The following is a 7,447-nucleotide window of genomic DNA, read 5'->3' on the forward strand; positions in this document are numbered from 1 at the left end:
TACTTTTTACATTGCCCCCATCTTCTAAGAGCACAAGAGAAGACCTAGGACTCAGTGCTGACCCTGTTGCCAAATGGCATGAGATCTTAGAAGGACTTTTCCCTTCTCTGTGTCTCTGTTTCACCATCTTTAAAATGAGAGAAGATAAACTAGGCCAGCAGTTTCCAAAACTTTTTGTTTTTTTTTTTGGCCACAGAACTCTTTCATCAAATGACATTTCACGAGGAGGCTCAGTGCATAAAACAGATAAAAGAGGAGGGGCTTTAGTTGAAATGAGGTTGAGTGCTTGGCCTCCCCATCTCTCCACAGCAGCCCCCTAATACCTCGGAAGAACCTTTTAAATCTAGTCTCCAAGCTCCTGGCTTGGAGGTTACCAATGAGCCCTTTCAGTTTCAACATTCTATGGGTTGAAGGGAATTTATTTTAAACAGCCTACCTATAAATTGGAGCATTCTTCTGTGACATCTCCGCATAGAGCTACCTCTGTGTGACCATCCCAGGACCCAGGGCATAAGTGCCTCGGAGAGCAGGCCACTTCCTTGGGGGCAGCACTAAAGGTGTCTCTGCCCACCATGAGCCACGTCCCCAGCAGATGGGCTCCTTCTGTTGCATCAGAGCTCCTTAGGTATTTGCCTCTACTGGACTGTCTCTTCCCTAGGTGGAAAGTCATGGCTTCCTCGTCTGGTTGTACTCACGGGCTTTATTACTGTTGTTGTTGCTTTGTATCTTGGTGCCTACCCTGGATGCAGTGTTCCTGAGGGTCTCTGGCTGGCAGGGAGTCCAGTGCTGCTCTAGGCTCTCTTGCGCTGGCTGTGGTGTGTCGCTTCTGCAGTGAGGTTACGCGTGTGCATATTGCATGAAGTGCCTAGCAGAGTTCCCCAGGGCACTACTATTAGCCAGGCTTTCCCTGGGTGGCATCCGTAGGTATAGAGCTTTGAACCAAAATATACTGACTTGCACTCAATATTCAGTCTGCCATCTTTTTTTCTACCTACCAAATAGTTTACCCGGAACACATCCCTAGGTGATTAAATTTAAGCTCTCCAAAGTATCCCCTTGCCTAATGTCTATCACTGGCAATTCTCGTATTTGTATTAAGCGTCACCCTCTCTACTGAACCACGCTTTAAAAATGTGACTCTTCCTCTAGCAAGTAGCCTGCTACCTCCAACCTCTTTTCTCATCTGGAAAATGGGAATAATACCTGAATACCGAATGACACAGAGGAAGAAGTGCAATTCTGGGAGTTAGGCAGTTTGGGGAGTGCTTGGAGAGGAATCCCAATGCCACCACTTTCTGCTTTGTGCAAGTGACAACCTTTTGTGGCCTCAGTTTACTTAACTGTGAAATAATATTTGGTTGCTGGGAAAATCTGAGAGTGATGCACAGAAAAGTTATTTTATACATTTATAAATTCCTGAGAATCCTGCTTTATTAGACTATCTGGCACGTGAAAATGCTTCATTCACCATAGGACACAGTTCAGAAGCCAAGCGGTGTTGCGCTATTGTTCATTTCCGTGAGGACAGCAGAGTTTCTTCAACAGTACCTTTCTGAGGGCCTGATACCTGCCAGCAGGTAGCTAACCTCTGGGGAGAATGAGCTCCAGCACACAGGGTTCCTGCCTCACTGATGATCTTGGCCTCAGTGGCGTGCAGTCATGTGGGGCAGGGGAGGACATCATCAGCGCAGTTATGATGTGCAGAGGGCAGTGGGGGGAAGCACAGAGCCTCTGCAGGAACTGTCAGAGGGGTGTGTAAGCCCGTCTGCAGGGCAAGAACTTGCTTATCTGTGCGTCCATGCTTCACGTCTCAGGCTGGCAGGAGGGCTTCCCCCTCCTGCAGCTTCCAGCCCAGCAGGGGAAACATATCCCACTTGAAATCATACACTACTTATTTAATTACAGTTTCTGCAGGAAGGGGGCCCTGAAGGAGCAAGTTGGAGAAAGCAGCAGTGACCACCTGCTGAAGATAACACTAGGGTCTGAAAGACATGCCTCTGACTCTTTCCGGGCTCTGCTCTGTCTAGCCCCGTCTGTTGTCAGAGATGAACAGAATTTCAGTGTGGAGCGTGACGGTTATAACCACTTGCTCAGGACTTGGAAGTGGGTTTGAGTTCTGGCTCCGGCAATCACCCTCTGAGCGGCCTCGGGGAAGCTACTTAAACTTTTCCAGCCCCAGGTCCCCTAGGTTTGAATTGGGGGGGCAGTTACCCTTGCTGGAAGCAATTGTTGCTGATTAAATGGCACAAAGCCTGTAGAGTACTCAGTAAATATTAGTTATTGCCATCATCCCCTCAGCCCCTCCCTGAAAAACGTTTTAGACACGTTCATGTAGAAGTCAGTAGCAGCCAACTCACCTCCTCCAGGGTAAGAGTTGGTCAGTGGTTAATTCTGAAACAAGCTGTCTACTTTCAGAGTTTATGAAATATCTCTAGCTGTTGAGATAGGGGAAGTTAAAGGACCAACCAAAGCTATTTGAGTTACCATGGCTGCATAATTAAGGGCCTGTGAATTTCAGGATATTTCAAAAAAAAATCTGAGACAACTTGGCGTGAAATGATTTTTTTTCATTCTCACTCACAAATAGACTAAAAATACACATGGAAGGGATTTTCCATTCACAATCTGCTTTCAGTGTGGGCATTTGAATTTTTTTCCATGATGGAGGGTCAAAGGGAGTGATGAAGTGTTGAACTTAGGTTGTTGCTAAAGTTAAGGAGAGGCGGGAAAAATGAGACAACAGAGGAGGAAACAGAACAAGGCTTCAGGGCGTAACTGAAAAAAATAATCTGGTCACCAGGGTTAGAATCAGGTAGGCGCATAGGCTTTTCTCCTCTGCAAAGAAGGTCATAGGGTGTGTAGAACCCCTTATGGTAGGTAAGGCCACCGCTCTTTGTCTCGGATGGAATTATTGCCTATCGTTTGCAGGAGTTTGGAGGGGTTTCCTTCTTGGAAAGGAGCCTTCATCTAATGCTTCCCACATGTTGAAGGTGTTCGTACTAGCCTGGGATTAAATTCAAGGGGATTCCCTGTGATGTTAAAGTGAGAAGTGATTGAACCCAGGGGGACTTGTGGCTCAGAACTTACAACCATTTCCTGGCCATCCTGGGATTCACTGCCCCGAGGCTGGGCACCCTGATTTCAATTTATCTCCCAATCAGCTCTTTTAAAACCAGATGCTCCGTTCACCTGGCTCTCAGAGAGGGTGCAGGCACAGGTACAGCCCTGCTTTCCCAGTCAGAGCTCTCACCTGTCGAGCTCGGCCAAGGGTGGGATGAAACTCAGCTGTGATGACCTGACCGCTGCTTCTAGTGTCATTCTTCTCTCTCTCGGGGCTTGAAATTTGAACGTTTCTGTTTCCAGGCAGAGAATTTTACCACCATGAGCTGACCTTTCCTGAGCACCATGAAAAGTGATATACACAGGGCTATTCTGCAAAATCAATAGACACCAATGCCAGCTGAGGGCTTCTCTGCCATCTCGGCCGGCCACCGAAAGACATCATTCAAGGTCCCAGAGAGGTCCGCCCAGCCTGACATCAGGAGACAATGCAGCATAAGGGAAAGAAGAGTAGGCTTTTGGTCCACAAGTTTGGGTTCAAAGCCAACTCTGCTTCCCTCTTATGGAAATCCTCAGACGCACCATTTCACCTCCTTGGGCCTTGATTTCTCTGGCCATAAAATGGGGCTAGTAATTTATAACTTGCGGTGTGAGAGTGAGAATTTGATGAGAAACCATAGGCAAACCATCCTATCGCATATGTGATACGTAGTTAACCTTCCACGTTAACTATTTTGAGTGTGTGTGCGTGTGTGTGTGTGTGTGTATTATCATCACAGAGGGGTGGTGTATTGAGTCAACTAAATGTTTGTTCCCTACTCTCTGCGTTTCAAACTGCCGTGACTTCAGCATGACTTATGTATGAAGCCAGCTGGATATTTTTTCCTACAAGAAAACATGGCTCTTTGTAGAAATCCAGGGGGAAGGAGAGAATAGGTGTTCATAGTCCCTTGTGAGCATTAGAAAGGGTAAGATTAAGGGGGATATGTTTTTCATTCCGTCAGCTTGAATTCCCTTTCCAAATTCCATTCTGGTTATATGATCAGGCTACCGCTGCATTTATGGGTGGCCACAGTCTGGCTGGAGGGGCGGATTTAGTCAGAAAGAACGTTTTCTTCCCTTCTAAAGGCAGTTCAAGAAGCAGTAGCATTCAGAAGGAACGTGGCGGAGTGGGCCCTGATTTGGGGGTCATGGGGACCTGGGTCTGGAAACCGGCTCCATCCCTCTGAGTTCTGTTTCTCATTCTCTTTGCTTTTCAACCTTTGTCAGATAGGTACGGTCCCTTTCTCAGAGACATGTGGATATTTAGTGAGACGAGGTATACAAAGACTTAGAGCGTGGGTTCTCCGTATGTTTTGTCTATTGCCATCATTACAATTAATTAAAAGAATCATCCTTTGCTAAGCATTTTAAACTCCCCACATATATGTCTGTCTACCGTACTACTTGGGAAATTGCTCGGACTTCCACTGGACATGGAGGGGCACAAATCCTTGTCAAAGTGCAAAATTGCAGCCTGAATGCACACCACCTGGCTTCATGATTTTTAACTGTGTTTTGTGTGTTCAGGATTCTGTGGAAATGTCCCAGAGGGTGGGGTGAGTTTTAGACCCTCCACCCCCTGCTTCAATCAAATCGGGCCCACATTTGCCTGCCATATATTAGGGTCTTGCCAATTCATTTCGATTTCATTTAATGAATATTTCCACTGCTGAAAGTAACTTTGAAAGCCACTGTCTTAGAACATTAATCTTGGACAAGTCCTAGTAAATTGATAAGCAGGAAAACCAAGGAAAATCTCCATTTATTGAGCTCCTACTATGTGCCAGGTTCTGTGCGAAGTTTGATATACATATTATCTCACTTGAGTGTCACAAGCGCCCTGTGAGCTATAGATGGTCATCCTCTTTATATGGATGACAAAGCTGCCAGCTGGAAAGTTGGTCACTTTGGGCGGGGGAGGCAGTTAGTGGGAGACGAGATAAGGAAGCTAGGTTTTGCAAAGCATAGAAAAAAATAATCTTTAACAACTGTAGAGTTTGGCAACCACCCCCCCCAATCCTTATCCAATTCACATTGTTTGAGCAAATCAGAGAATATTCATATTCACTTTCTTTCCCCAAATGCCATCACCTTCCTGCAACGCACAGGTTCAAAGCGCACTCACTTCCGTCTCCTGCAAAGGGCTGGATGCACACAAGGCTAGCAAACATTCCACAGGTTTCAATAGCCCCGAACAAAGCTCTCCCCTCTCCTGAGTCGGCCTTGCCACACTGCAGGACGAAGCAGGAAGCTGGCTGGGGTGGGCAGCAGGTTTTATTTCTAAAGCATAAATGGGAAAACTCCATAAAAAAGGGGGAAAGGGTCCACAAAAACATGAAAAAGAGGCGCTCATTCTTCAAATGGGGCTCCCTGTCCCACTCTCCCTCTGGACGGAACCCATTTCCAAAGAGTCCCCCGGCAGCATGTTACTTTATAGCCGACAGCTTCAGAATCTGCAAATGCCCAAACTCAAACATTTACATACAACCCAGGCTTCTCCCTTTTCTCCCAACCTGTGCTAACATAACCTCCAGCTTGTAAAATATAGCCAAGAATCTGACCTGCCAGGTAGTGAGATGCCCTCAGACCTGGTGAGATAAAAAGACAGGGAGCGGGGGTAAGGGGGGTGAGGAACACACAAGAAACAATCCAAGATTGGCTAAGTGCCTCTTTTAACTTCCAAAGTGGTAGCAGTTTGGGGCAATGACAGCGACTACCCAAACTTCCAGTTCTTGAGCCCTCGCTCTTCCAGTCTCTTTATATTTCATTTCTCATAATGACAACAGAAGTTATTGTCCCCATTTTAGAGAAGTGAAAACTGAGGCTCGAAGAGGCCACATATTTTCATCAGGGTCACGTGTGTGGTGGTGGTGGTGGTGGTGGGGACACTAAAAGGATCCCTGGCTTCAAAACCCAAGTTCCTAATCCCCTTACAGCACTGCTGGGAACAAGAGACCCCCGCGTTCCTTCCACAGTCGGCCAGGGGAGGTGTGCTTCCCATCCCTAGGGGCAATTGTTTCTCAGGGCTTTCTGCGATGAGAGATGAGGACGGAGAGGTGATTCTAGAAAAATAGGGGATACTGCTGGCTCTAAGCACCCCAGACATGCCCAGGTACCCAGCCCAGGGATCAATGAATCAGGAGGTATCCATGGGGAGTCCCCCGGCCCTTCAGAACAGAAGCCAGTGTCCGCCACTCCCGTCTCCTAGTCTGCACTTGTCCACCTGGCCCTAGGAGTTACCTTTTCTGTTCTGTCCCCCAGCCCTCATCCCTTTCTATGTCTGACTACAAGGTGGATATTGTGGAACACGGGGATGGATACACAACTCTTTGTAAACTGTAAGGTAAGGGCTGTTGAGATGTAAAATTCTATTGTTCTTCTACCATCATCTATCAATCTCCCCCAACCCACCCCAAAGTAAGGCCATGAGCAAACTCCACTTTCAAACTCTACTTCCTTAACCCTCAAACAAAAATATTCACAGGTGAATCAGCCCGGTAGGGAGTTAAGAATAAATTCTTACTTTCCCTCAGAAGAAGGACAGAGATAAAAACTTCCTAAAAAGTTCCTTGCACGTGGAGCTATTCATAGAACTAAAACACGCAGACAGAAATCTACCAGACTGGAAGGGAGCAAGTAGAAAACAAGTCAAGGTGCATCCGATCACAGCAAATACCCCATTTTGCCAGCAGCCAAGATAAAGCAAAAGTTTTATAATTAGGACACCACAACCTATTTGCTCCTGGAAATGCAAACAGTGTATCACATCTTTGGAAATGGGGTGAAAACAGACTTACCTTTTTGGAGTTAGGAAAGACCTAGATCCTTGAGTGAACCAGCTCCATGGAATAAGTACCTGGACGTGAGGAGCGGGGCTCCCGGTGCGCTGCCCCAGTGTCACCCCGAGCCTGCTGTCTTTGTGTGGCGGACAGGCGGGGTGGGGGGGGGTGTGTCTGCGCGAGCGGGAGAGCTTTTGACAGTAGGCAGGCTGTGGCCAGTGCAGCCAGCTTTGGCTGGCTTATATAGCGAGCTCCTTCCTCTGTAATGGGATGCCTCGCCTCCAGACATCCTTTCCCACTTTTTCAGTTGGTGAATTAAAGGAACAGCCCTCCCAGCGGAACGGGGTTAGCTCATGAAAGACGCACTCACTCCCTGCTCTCTGCCAGGAAGAGAACCTATTTGCATACAATTTATTGCAAAAGTAGGAATTCCCTCTCCCCTCGCCTCCTGCCCCTGACTGGGAGCAGCTGTTAGTAAAGAGTGGTTTTTGCTTTGCTCCGCAGACGGTTTTTCTAACTGTGAGACAGAAGCCCAGGGAGCGAGAGGGAGAAGACTCAGCAGCTCT

At 47.3% G+C, this 7,447-nt stretch overlaps 1 protein-coding gene across 1 annotated transcript in view; it reads right to left on the minus strand.

Annotated features, from left to right (window-relative positions):
- The window catches only part of TNC (tenascin C), a 91,398-nt gene extending 84,284 nt beyond the window's left edge, over positions 1-7,114 (minus strand). The window contains 1 exon segment of the mRNA XM_036855126.1: positions 6,900-7,114. The gene's annotated coding sequence lies outside the window, so the exon portion shown is untranslated.
- Between the last annotated feature and the right edge of the window lie 333 nt (positions 7,115-7,447).

The sequence above is a fragment of the Balaenoptera musculus genome, chromosome 6, assembly GCF_009873245.2.
Source record: "Balaenoptera musculus isolate JJ_BM4_2016_0621 chromosome 6, mBalMus1.pri.v3, whole genome shotgun sequence".
NCBI classification, from domain to species: Eukaryota; Metazoa; Chordata; class Mammalia; order Artiodactyla; family Balaenopteridae; genus Balaenoptera; species Balaenoptera musculus.